The following is a 14,288-nucleotide window of genomic DNA, read 5'->3' as shown; positions in this document are numbered from 1 at the left end:
CTATGCATCTCTCTATCTCTTTACATCTCTCTATCTCTCTCTGCATCTCTCAATTCAATTCAATTCAAGGGGCTTTATTGGCATGGGAAACATGTGTTAACATTGCCAAAGCAAGTGAGGTAGATAATATACAAAAGTGAAGAAAAAATTAAAAATTAACAGTAAACATTACACATACAGAAGTTTCAAAACAATAAAGACATTACAAATGTCATATTATATATATACAGTGTTGTAACAATGTACAAATGGTTAAAGCACACAAGTTAAAATAAATAAACATAAATATGGGTTGTATTTACAATGGTGTTTGTTCTTCACTGGTTGCCCTTTTCTTGTGGCAACAGGTCACAAATCTTGCTGCTGTGATGGCACACTGTGGAATTTCACCCAGTAGGTATGGGAGTTTATCAAAATTGGATTTGTTTTCGAATTCTTTGTGGATCTGTGTAATCTGAGGGAAATATGTCTCTCTAATATGGTCATACATTGGGCAGGAGGTTAGGAAGTGCAGCTCAGTTTCCACCTCATTTTGTGGGCAGTGAGCACATAGCCTGTCTTCTCTTGAGAGCCATGTCTGCCTACGGCGGCCTTTCTCAATAGCAAGGCTATGCTCACTGAGTCTGTACATAGTCAAAGCTTTCCTTAAGTTTGGGTCAGTCACAGTGGTCAGGTATTCTGCCACTGTGTACTCTCTGTTTAGGGCCAAATAGCATTCTAGTTTGCTCTGTTTTTTTGTTAATTCTTTCCAATGTGTCAAGTAATTATCTTTTTGTTTTCTCATGATTTGGTTGGGTCTAATTGTGCTGTTGTCCTGGGGCTCTGTGGGGTGTGTTTGTGTTTGTGAACAGAGCCCTAGGACCAGCTTGCTTAGGGGACTCTTCTCCAGGTTCATCTCTCTGTAGGTGATGGCTTTGTTATGGAAGGTTTGGGAATCGCTTCCTTTTAGGTGGTTGTAGAATTTAACGGCTCTTTTCTGGATTTTGATAATTAGTGGGTATCGGCCTAATTCTGCTCTGCATGCATTATTTGGTGTTCTACGTTGTACACGGAGGATATTTTTGCAGAATTCTGCATGCAGTCTCAATTTGGTGTTTGTCCCATTTTGTGAAATCTTGGTTGGTGAGCGGACCCCAGACCTCACAACCATAAAGGGCAATGGGCTCTATGACTGATTCAAGTATTTTTAGCCAGATCCTAATTGGTATGTTGAAATTTATGTTCCTTTTGATGGCATAGAATGCCCTTCTTGCCTTGTCTCTCAGATCGTTCACAGCTTTGTGGAAGTTACCTGTGGCGCTGATGTTTAGGCCGAGGTATGTATAGTTTTTTGTGTGCTCTAGGGCAACGGTGTCTAGATGGAATTTGTGGTCCTGGCGACTGGACCTTTTTTGGAACACCATTATTTTGGTCTTACTGAGATTTACTGTCAGGGCCCAGGTCTGACAGAATCTGTGCAGAAGATCTAGGTGCTGCTGTAGGCCCTCTCTCTCTCTATGCATCTCTCTATCTCTATGCATCTCTCTATCTCTCTGCATCTCTCTCTCTCTGCATCTCTCTCTCTCTGCATCTCTCTCTCTCTTTACATCTCTCTATCTCTCTCTGCATCTCTCCCTCTCTCTGCATATCTCTCTCTCTACATCTCTGTCTCTCTCTCTGCATCTCTCTCTCTGCATCTCTCTATCTCTTTACATCTCTCTCTCTCTCTCTGCATCTCTCTCTCTCTTTACATCTCTCTATCTCTCTCTGCATCTATCTCTCTCTGCATCTCTCTATCTCTCTCTGCATCTCTCTCTCTCTTTACATCTCTCTATCTCTCTCTGCATCTCTCCCTCTCTCTGCATATCTCTCTCTCTACATCTCTGTCTCTCTCTCTCTCTCTCTGCATCTCTGTCTCTCTCTGCATCTCTCTCTGTCTCTCTGCATCTCTCTCTCTCTCTCTGCATCTCTCTCTCTCTCCATATCTCTCTCTCTCTCTGCATCTCTCTCTCTCTGCATATCTCTTTCCCTTTCTGCATCTCTCTCTCTCTCTGCATATCTCTTTCCCTTTCTGCATCTCTCTCTCTCTCCATATCTCTCTCCCTTTCTGCATCTCTCTCTCTCTGCATCTCTCTCTCTCTTTACATCTCTCTATCTCTCTCTGCATCTCTCTCTCTCTGCATCTCTCTCTCTCTCTGCATCTCTCTCTCTCTCTGCATCTCTCTCTATCTCTCTGCATCTCTCTCTCTCTGCATCTCTCTCTCTCTGCATCTCTCTCTCTCTTTACATCTCTCTATCTCTCTCTGCATCTCTCCCTCTCTCTGCATATCTCTCTCTCTACATCTCTGTCTCTCTCTCTCTCTCTCTGCATCTCTGTCTCTCTCTGCATCTCTCTCTCTCTCTCTGCATCTCTCTCTCTCTCTCTCTCTCTCTCTCTCTCTCTCTCTGTCTCTCTCTCTCTCTCTCTCTCTCTGCATCTCTCTCTCTCTCTCTCTCTGTCTCTCTCTCTCTGCATCTCTCTCTCTCTGTGTCTCTCTCTCTGCATCTCTCTCTCTCTCTGCATCTCTCTCTCTCTCTGCATCTCTCTCTCTCTCCCTCTCTCTGCATCTCTCTCTCTCCCTCACTCTGCATCGCTCTCTCTCTCTCTCTCTCTCTGCATCTCTCTCTCTCTCTGCATCTCTCTCTCTCTCTCTGCATCTCTCTCTCTCTGCATCTCTCTCCCTCTCTCTGCATCTCTCTCCCTCTCTCTGCATCTCTCTCTGTCTCTCTGCATCTCTCTCTCTCTGCATCGCTCTCTCTCTCTCTGCATCTCTCTCTCTCTCTCTGCATCTCTCTCTCTCTCTCTGCATCTCTCTCTCTCTCTCTGCATCTCTCTCTCTCTCTGCATCTCTCTCTGTCTCTCTCTCTCTCTCTCTCTGCATCTCTCTCTCTCTCTCTCTGCATCTCTCTCTGTCTCTCTCTCTCTCTCTCTCTCTGCATCTCTCTCTCTCTCTGCATCTCTCTCTCTCTCTCTGCATCTCTCTCTGTCTCTCTCTCTCTCTCTCTCTGCATCTCTCTCTCTCTCTGCATCTCTCTCTCTCTCTCTGCATCTCTCTCTCTCTCTGCATCTCTCTCTGTCTCTCTCTCTCTCTCTCTCTGCATCTCTCTCTCTCTCTCTCTGCATCTCTCTCTCTCTCTCTCTCTCTCTCTGCATCTCTCCCTCTCTCTGCATCTCTCTCTCTCTCTGCATCTCTCTCTGTCTCTCTCTCTTTGCATCTCTCTCTGTCTCTCTCTCTGCATCTCTCTCTCTCTGTCTCTATCTCTCTCTCTCTGTCTCTCTCTCTCTCTCTCTCTCTATGCATCTCTCTCTCTCTGTCTCTATCTCTCTCTGTCTCTCTCTCTCTTCTCTCCCTATAACCTTCTTCTGACCATGTATCGTTGCTGTACTGTAAGTGGATCCTGGAAACACACACTCTCTTTCTCTCAGCCACATTTCTTCTTCACTCTCAATTGAATCCTGGTGTGTGATGGGGCTGTGGTCCTCCTGGGTGTTAATGGCCAATGGAGCAGATATCATCATGAGTGATCAATCTGGCGCCGCTTGCCGTCACTGCAACACATTAGCCATTCATACGGATTCAGTCCACTCGCCCGAGCAGATGACGTGGACGCATATTTCATGTATTTTACCGCTCACTTTCAAGTGGTTTTGGTACTGTCCTGCAGTCTTCAAGAGGAGAAGAGAGAGAGACACACAGCTTTTAAAAAGAGGCTCCCATACTCTTTGATGACCAAAGGGTTGCTCTGTCCGCTGGAGTAGGTTATGAGAGAGATAGACAGAATATGCACACAGTATGCATACAGTATACCAGTATAGAGAGAGAGAGAGAGAATATCAGTATGGAGCAATATCATTGGGAGACAGAGAGGGAGAGCGGCTGAGAAGGGCTGCTTCTAAGTACCTCGGTCATGTGCCTGTCACTCTGCTCTGCCAGACAGATGCCATTGTTTACCTAAATTAGCTTTGACAGGGGACAGCAGTACAGGGTTGTGTACACTACAAACCTGGACAGACAGCTTTACACTACAAACCAACCTGGACAGACAGCTTTACACTACAAACCTGGACAGACAGCTTTACACTACAAACCAACCTGGACAGACAGCTTTACACTACAAACCAACCTGGACAGACAGCTTTACACTACAAACCAACCTGGACAGACAGCTTTACACTACAAACCAACCTGGACAGACATCTTTACACTACAAACCAACCTGGACAGACAGATTTACACTACAAACCAACCTGGACAGACAGCTTTACACTACAAACCAACCTGGACAGACAGCTTTACACTACAAACCAACCAGGACAGACAGCTTTACACTACAAACCAACCAGGACAGACAGCTTTACACTACAAACCAACCTGGACAGACAGATTTACACTACAAACCAACCAGGACAGACAGCTTTACACTACAAACCAACCTGGACAGACAGCTTTACACTACAAACCAACCTGGACAGACAGCTTTACACTACAAACCAACCTGGACAGACAGCTTTACACTACAAACCAACCTGGACAGACAGCTTTACACTACAAACCAACCAGGACAGACAGATGTACACTACAAACCAACCTGGACAGACAGCTTTACACTACAAACCAACCTGGACAGACAGCTTTACACTACAAACCAACCTGGACAGACAGCTTTACACTACAAACCAACCTGGACAGACAGCTTTACACTACAAACCAACCAGGACAGACAGCTTTACACTACAAACCAACCTGGACAGACAGCTTTACACTACAAACCAACCTGGACAGACAGCTTTACACTACAAACCAACCTGGACAGACAGCTTTACACTACAAACCAACCTGGACAGACAGCTTTACACTACAAACCAACCTGGACAGACAGCTTTACACTACAAACCAACCTGGACAGACAGCTTTACACTACAAACCAACCTGGACAGACAGCTTTACACTACAAACCAACCTGGACAGACAGCTTTACACTACAAACCAACCTGTACAGACAGCTTTACACTACAAACTAACCTGGACAGACAGCTTTACACTACAAACCAACCAGGACAGACATCTTTACACTACAAACCAACCTGTACAGACAGCTTTACACTACAAACCAACCTGTACAGACAGCTTTACACTACAAACCAACCTGGACAGACAGCTTTACACTACAAACCAACCTGGACAGACAGCTTTACACTACAAACCAACCCGGACAGACAGCTTTACACTACAAACCAACCTGGACAGACAGCTTTACACTACAAACCAACCAGGACAGACAGCTTTACACTACAAACCAACCAGGACAGACATCTTTACACTACAAACCAACCTGGACAGACAGCTTTACACTACAAACCAACCAGGACAGACAGCTTTACACTACAAACCAACCTGGACAGACAGCTTTACACTACAAACCAACCTGGACAGACAGCTTTACACTACAAACCAACCTGGACAGACAGCTTTACACTACAAACCAACCTGGACAGACAGCTTTACACTACAAACCAACCTGGACAGACAGATTTACACTACAAACCAACCTGGACAGACAGCTTTACACTACAAACCACTCCATTCATACTGGTGGTCAGTGCAATTTAAAACATTTAAGCACCAAAGGCATTAGAGGCAATTCAGAAACAAATCGAATGGTTTGGAAACAGCCATACTTAATAGTCTGGATGATCTGAGGGAACTTGCAATGCTTAGCCAATCAGGTGAAGGCATGCACAATTCTTAGCCAATCAGGTGGAACCAGCCTGGATATGGGCATTAGGCTTTGGGCATGTATTGTAGAAATGTGATGGTCACCAAACCACCACCTGTGCTGGCATTGTCTGAATGTAGTTACAGTGTAAATACTGTCATTTTATGTGCTGGCATTGTCTGAGGTCAGCTAAATACTGTCATTTTATGTGCAGCCAAAACATACCTGAATCCTGTAATTGCTTCTTGACTCTTGCACCGTTACCCCGGATGACCATCAGTACAATGCAATCCTGTTACTGAACTTACAGTGGGGCTTTAGTGAACTGATATGTGTAATTTGACACTGAGCTTTGATTTCAAAGTCTGTTTTCACACACTTGTTCCTGAAGGCTCAATAACAGCAGAATGATGTGTCTGTCTACGCGCTTGGCTGAATCCAGCAAGGCTGGTTCCAATTCAACTGGGATAAATGAGAAGATAAGCCGATCAGTACACACCATGATGATACAGTGAACTGTTAGCTACCAGTGTAGAGCTCTATGGGGAGTGTAATACAGGCACTCCCACTAGTCCTTCACACAGGGAGGCTGGGAGGAGAGTGAGTGCGGAGGAGGCTGGGAGGAGAGGGAGACAGGAGGAGGCTGGGAGGAGAGGGAGACCGGAGGAGGCTGGGAGGAGAGGGAGACAGGAGGAGGCTGGGAGGAGAGGGAGACAGGAGGAGGCTGGGAGGAGAGGGAGACCGGAGGAGGCTGGGAGGAGAGGGAGACAGGAGGAGGCTGGGAGGAGAGGGAGACAGGAGGAGGCTGGGAGGAGAGGGAGACCGGAGGAGGCTGGGAGGAGAGGGAGACCGGAGGAGGCTTGGAGGAGAGGGAGACCGGAGGAGGCTGGGAGGAGAGGGAGACAGGAGGAGGCTGGGAGGAGAGGGAGACCGGAGGAGGCTTGGAGGAGAGGGAGACCGGAGGAGGCTGGGAGGAGAGGGAGACCGGAGGAGGCTGGGAGGAGAGGGAGACAGGCGGAGGCTGGGAGGAGAGGGAGACAGGAGGAGCCTGGGAGGAGAGGGAGACAGGAGGAGGCTGGGAGGAGAGGGAGACAGGAGGAGGCTGGGAGGAGAGGGAGACCGGAGGAGGCTGGGAGGAGAGGGAGACAGGAGGAGGCTGGGAGGAGAGGGAGACCGGAGGAGGCTGGGAGGAGAGGGAGACCGGAGGAGGCTGGGAGGAGAGGGAGACCGGAGGAGGCTGGGAGGAGAGGGAGACAGGCGGAGGCTGGGAGGAGAGGGAGACAGGAGGAGGCTGGGAGGAGAGGGAGACCGGAGGAGGCTGGGAGGAGAGGGAGACAGGAGGAGGCTGGGTTCCGCCGTACAAACGCACGGAGGAACAAACATAGCTCCGACAATAACACACTCTTGTTAAATCCGTGAAAACAAGAAATAGGGCTTAATTAACCTCACCGAGCTACATCACAATAAAAGAATAATCCCGCACAAACCTAGGCAGGCAACAGGGTACATATATACACACAGAAATGAAGGCAAATGAAACCAGGTGTGAAAGAACCAAAGACAAAACAAACAGAAAAGGAAAAGGGATAAGTGATGGTTAGTAGAACGGCGACGCCGACCGCCGAGCGCCGCCCGAACAGGGAGAGGAGCTACCTTTGGTGGAAGTCGTGACAGGGACAGACCAGGACACTATAATGAGACAGACCAGGTCACTATAATGAGACAGACCAGGTCACTATAATGAGACAGACCAGGTGACTACAATGGGACAGATCAGGACACTACAATGAGACAGACCAGGTCACTATAATGAGACAGACCAGGTGACTACAATGGGACAGATCAGGACACTACAATGAGACAGACCAGGTCACTATAATGAGACAGACCAGGTGACTATAATGAGACAGATCAGGACACTACAATGGGACAGATCAGGACACTATAATGAGACAGATCAGGACACTACAATGAGACAGACCAGGTCACTATAATGAGACAGACCAGGTGACTATAATGAGACAGATCAGGTCACTACAATGAGACAGACCAGGTCACTATAATGAGACAGACCAGGTGACTATAATGAGACAGATCAGGTGACTATAATGAGACAGACCAGGTGACTATAATGAGACAGATCAGGACACTACAATGGGACAGATCAGGACACTATAATGAGACAGATCAGGACACTACAATAAGACAGATCAGGACACTACAATGGGACAGATCAGGACACTACAATGAGACAGACCAGGTGACTATAATGAGACAGACCAGGTCACTATAATGAGACAGATCAGGACACTACAATGAGACAGACCAGGTGACTATAATGAGACAGACCAGGTCACTATAATGAGACAGATCAGGACACTATAATGAGACAGACCAGGTCACTATAATGAGACAGACCAGGTCACTATAATGAGACAGATCAGGTCACTATAATGAGACAGACCAGGTGACTATAATGAGACAGACCAGGTCACTATAATGAGACAGACCAGGTGACTATAATGGGACAGACCAGGTCACTATAATGAGACAGATCAGGACACTATAATGAGACAGATCAGGACACTACAATGGGACAGAACAGGACACTACAATGAGACAGACCAGGTGACTATAATGAGACAGATCAGGACACTACAATGGGACAGAACAGGACACTACAATGAGACAGACCAGGTGACTATAATGAGACAGATCAGAACACTACAATGAGACAGACCAGGACACTATATAATGAGACAGATCAGGACACTATAATGAGACAGACCAGGTGACTATAATGAGACAGATCAGGACACTACAATGAGACAGACCAGGTCACTATAATGAGACAGACCAGGTGACTATAATGAGACAGACCAGGTCACTATAATGAGACAGACCAGGTCACTATAATGAGGCAGATCAGGACACTATAATGAGGCAGATCAGGACACTATAATGAGGCAGATCAGGACACTATAATGAGACAGACCAGGACACTATAATGAGACAGACCAGGACACTATAATGAGGCAGACCAGGACACTATAATGAGACAGACCAGGTCACTATAATGAGACAGACCCAGGACACTATAATGAGACAGACCAGGTGACTATAATGAGACAGATCAGAACACTACAATGAGACAGACCAGGACACTATATAATGAGACAGATCAAGACACTATAATGAGACAGATCAGGTGACTATAATGAGACAGATGAGGACACTATAATGAGACAGACCAGGTCACTATAATGAGACAGATCAGGACACTATAATGAGACAGATCAGGTTATAATGAGACAGATCAGGTTATAATGAGACAGATCAGGTTATAATGAGACAGACCAGGTCACTATAATGAGACAGACCAGGTCACTATAATGAGGCAGACCAGGTCACTATAATGAGACAGACCAGGACACTATAATGAGACAGACCAGGACACTATAATGAGACAGACCAGGACACTATAATGAGGCAGACCAGGTCACTATAATGAGACAGACCAGGACACTATAATGAGACAGACCAGGTCACTATAATGAGACAGACCAGGACACTATAATGAGACAGACCAGGACACTATAATGAGACAGACCAGGACACTATAATGAGACAGACCAGGACACTATAATGAGACAGACCAGGACACTATAATGAGACAGATCAGGTCACTATAATGAGACAGACCAGGTCACTATAATGAGACAGACCAGGACACTATAATGAGACAGATCAGGACACTATAATGAGACAGACCAGGACACTATAATGAGGCAGACCCAGGACACTATAATGAGACAGATCAGGACACTATAATGAGGCAGACCAGGACACTATAATGAGGCAGACCCAGGACACTATAATGAGACAGAACAGGACACTACAATGAGACAGACCAGGACACTATAATGAGACAGACCAGGTGACTATAATGAGGCAGACCCAGGACACTATAATGAGACAGACCCAGGACACTATAATGAGACAGACCAGGACACTATAATGAGGCAGACCAGGACACTATAATGAGGCAGACCAGGTCACTATAATGAGGCAGACCAGGACACTATAATGAGGCAGACCAGGACACTATAATGAGGCAGACCCAGGACACTATAATGAGGCAGACCCAGGATCACTCCAGGTTCCAGGATGCTACATTTTTTATTTTATTTAACCTTTATTTAACCAGGAAAAGCCCCTTGAGACCCAGAGTCTCTTTTTCAAGGGAGACCTGGCTAAGAAGACAGCAACAATCAATACATTACAGAATTAAAACATACAACAATACATACAATACAACATAATCCAGTCTAAGAAAAGCATTTACACTCCTCTGTAAGTCTACCATCAATATTTTAAATTCATTCAGTGGTACTAACATATCTAGATGAAGCATGGATTGTAGACTATTCCATGTGTCTGGTGCACAAGAAGAGAAGGCAGTCTGGCCTAATACTGTGAATGTCCTGGGGACTTTAAGTAGCAACCACCTAGTAGACCGGGTATGGTAACTGCTGGTGGTGAAGGAGACCAGACTACAGAGATAAAGAGGGAGTTTACCCAAAAGGCCTTTGTAGATGAACACATATAAATGTATCTTTCTGCACATATAAAGTGAGATCCAACCTACCATTCAGTACAATGTGCAATGGTGGGTGAGTGCCATGCTAACTTAAGGGACTGGAAGCTTTACCCAGCATGGGGATCATCACCTGGGTTTTGTGTTGGAGAGAGTCTGGCTGACAGAGAGCACCCGGGTCTTGTGTTGGAGAGAGTCTGGCTGACAGAGAGCACCAGGGTCTTGTGTTGGAGAGAGTCTGGCTGACAGAGAGCACCAGGGTCTTGTGTTGGAGAGAGTCTGGCTGACAGAGAGCACCAGGGTCTTGTGTTGGAAAGAGTCTGGCTGACAGAGAGCACCAGGGTCTTGTGTTGGAGAGAGTCTGGCTGACAGAGAGCACCAGGGTCTTGTGTTGGAGAGAGTCTGGCTGACAGAGAGCACCAGGGTCTTGTGTTGGAGAGAGTCTGGCTGACAGATAGCACCAGGGTCTTGTGTTGGAGAGAGTCTGGCTGACCGAGAGCACCAGGGTCTTGTGTTGGAGAGAGTCTGGCTGACAGAGAGCACCAGGGTCTTGTGTTGGAGAGAGTCTGGCTGACAGAGAGCACCAGGGTCTTGTGTTGGAGAGAGTCTGGCTGACAGAGAGCACCCGGGTCTTGTGTTGGAGAGAGTCTGGCTGACAGAGAGCACCAGGGTCTTGTGTTGGAGAGAGTCTGGCTGACAGAGAGCACCAGGGTCTTGTGTTGGAGAGAGTCTGGCTGACAGATAGCACCAGGGTCTTGTGTTGGAGAGAGTCTGGCTGACAGAGAGCACCAGGGTCTGTGTTGGAGAGAGTCTGGCTGACAGAGAGCACCAGGGTCTTGTGTTGGAGAGAGTCTGGCTGACAGAGAGCACCAGGGTCTTGTGTTGGAGAGAGTCTGGCTGACAGAGAGCACCAGGGTCTTGTGTTGGAGAGAGTCTGGCTGACAGAGAGCACCAGGGTCTTGTGTTGGAGAGAGTCTGGCTGACAGAGAGCACCAGGGTCTTGTGTTGGAGAGAGTCTGGCTGACAGAGGACACCAGGGTCTTGTGTTGGAGAGAGTCTGGCTGACAGAGAGCACCAGGGTCTTGTGTTGGAGAGAGTCTGGCTGACAGAGAGCACCAGGGTCTTGTGTTGGAGAGAGTCTGGCTGACCGAGAGCACCAGGGTCTGTGTTGGAGAGAGTCTGGCTGACAGAGAGCACCAGGGTCTTGTGTTGGAGAGAGTCTGGCTGACAGAGAGCACCAGGGTCTTGTGTTGGAGAGAGTCTGGCTGACAGAGAGCACCAGGGTCTTGTGTTGGAGAGAGTCTGGCTGACCGAGAGCACCAGGGTCTTGTGTTGGAGAGAGTCTGGCTGACAGAGAGCACCAGGGTCTTGTGTTGGAGAGAGTCTGGCTGACAGAGAGCACCAGGGTCTGTGTTGGAGAGAGTCTGGCTGACAGAGAGCACCAGGGTCTTGTGTTGGAGAGAGTCTGGCTGACAGAGAGCACCAGGGTCTTGTGTTGGAGAGAGTCTGGCTGACAGAGAGCACCAGGGTCTTGTGTTGGAGAGAGTCTGGCTGACCGAGAGCACCAGGGTCTTGTGTTGGAGAGAGTCTGGCTGACAGAGAGCACCAGGGTCTTGTGTTGGAGAGAGTCTGGCTGACAGAGAGCACCAGGGTCTTGTGTTGGAGAGAGTCTGGCTGACAGAGAGCACCAGGGTCTTGTGTTGGAGAGAGTCTGGCTGACAGAGGACACCAGGGTCTTGTGTTGGATAGAGTCTGGCTGACCGAGAGCACCAGCTGGAGGGCGGATGGCAGGAAAGCGAGTGAGTGTGATTTGATGGTGTTTTATAGATGATTAGCGAGTGAGTGTGATTTGATGGTGTTTTATAGAGGATTAGCGAGTGAGTGTGATTTGATGGTGTTTTATAGATGATTAGCGAGTGAGTGTGATTTGATGGTGTTTTATAGAGGATTAGCGAGTGAGTGTGATTTGATGGTGTTTTATAGATGATTAGCGAGTGAGTGTGATTTGATGGTGTTTTATAGATGATTAGCGAGTGAGTTTGATTTGATGGTGTTTTATAGAGGATTAGCGAGTGAATGTGATTTGATGGTGTTTTATAGATGAGTACTGAGTGAGTCTGATGGCGTGTGAATGAGGAATGTGTTTCCCAGGTAACCTCTAGATGAAGCTACGTGGGTACGTGACTTCCTGCCAGTTGGAGTGCCAGGACACAGCAGGGGGCACCCACAATGCAGCTTTCTGATCTCCCAGCAACAATAATGAGTCTAATTGTGTGTCTCTTTGTTGTCCACATTGTCACGTGCCTGATTTCGACTCGTCTCCCTCTCACTTTTCCCATCAGAGCACTGCTTTGCACGCAATCGTTATTCCACCCCACCTGTCTCTCTCGCTATCTCGCTGTCTCTTTTCTCACACTGCCCCCTCCCTCTCTTTCTCTCTTAGCCCACAAATAGGGGTTGGGCCTCTGAGTTTGAAGGTCCAATGCAGACGTTTTCATTTGAATATCAAATCATTTCTGGGTAAGAATTAACTACCTTAGCAAAGAGCAATTTGTCAAGCAAAAATGTTGCTAGGACTGTCTGGGAGTGGTCTGAGTGGGGAGGGGAACACTGAATACTAGCAGAGAGGTTTGGAACTCTCTTTTGTATTGGTGATGTCACCAGGCAGGCCAAAACTCCATTCCACTAAAACAGCTCTTAAACTAAAAGGGCGTTATTCCAACCTCATAGTGTGGAAATATATATGAAACACAGGAAACTCACGTTTTTGACTGCACTGGGCCTTTAAGACAGAAACCTCTAACCAAAAAACTCACCACAGACTGATGGCCATGTCAGGATGATAAGATACATTGACATTATTCAATCCTGTTGACTCCTTCACTTTGTAGGCCTCACAACCTAGTCACTCACTTGTTTAAATTAGCTGTTATTTTCAGCAATAACCATGGCTTCATGAGTGGTATTTTGTGCTTGTGTCATCAACCATAGAAGGTACAGTAGAGGGGTTAAAATCCAGTGGGCATCTATCGTTATTGCAACGAAGGGTCGCCCTAAGGCCAGTGGAACACATTCCTGTCCAGACAGAATGAATTGGCATGTGAAAACAGCACTGCCTCAGTGTCACACAAGAGAACATACATGTTGTTACATAATTACACATTCACATGTTTGTGGTGGCTTCAATAGAAACCACTTCCTTAGGATTGGGAAGAGAGGAGGATACTCTCATGCATAGGGCCAGGTTGGCATCACAGAGTTAGGAATGAGTCATTTAATAGGATCTCTATGGTTGGTGTTCTCTCATATAGATTGTTAAGATGCCGTTGGGGTTGAAGAGTCCATTTAACTGTATGGATGTGTTGTTCAGTTCACACCCCAGCCTACAGTGTGAACATACCCTGCTGTACATAATCTACAATACTAGTCAAAGGTTCGGACACACCTACTCATTCAAGGGTTTTTCTTTATTTTTATTATTTTCCACATTGTAGAATAATACTAAAGACACCAAAACTATGAAATAACACATATAGAATCATGTAATAACCAAAAAAGTGTTAAACAAATAAAAATAATATTTTAGATTTTAGATTCTTCAAAGTAGTCATCCTTTGCCTTGGTGACAGCTTTGCACATTTTCCGCATTGACTGACCTTCATGTCTTAAAGTAATGATGGACTGTCATTTCTCTTTGCTTATTTGAGCTGTTCTTGCCATAATATGGACTTATTTTACCAAATAGGGCTATCTTCTGCATACCACCCTTACCATGTCACAACACAACTGATAGGCTCAAACGCATTAAGAAGGAAAGAAATTCCACAAACTAACTTTAAACAAGGCACACCTGTTCATTGAAATGCATTCCATGTGACTACCTCATGAAGCTGGCTGAGAGAAACTTCCGGCTGGTACTGTATACTGCAAATAGAACATGCTAAACTTCACACAA

Source organism: Salvelinus namaycush, chromosome 1, assembly GCF_016432855.1.
Source record: "Salvelinus namaycush isolate Seneca chromosome 1, SaNama_1.0, whole genome shotgun sequence".
NCBI classification, from domain to species: domain Eukaryota; kingdom Metazoa; phylum Chordata; class Actinopteri; order Salmoniformes; family Salmonidae; genus Salvelinus; species Salvelinus namaycush.
Note: the sequence above shows the minus strand (reverse complement) of the source record.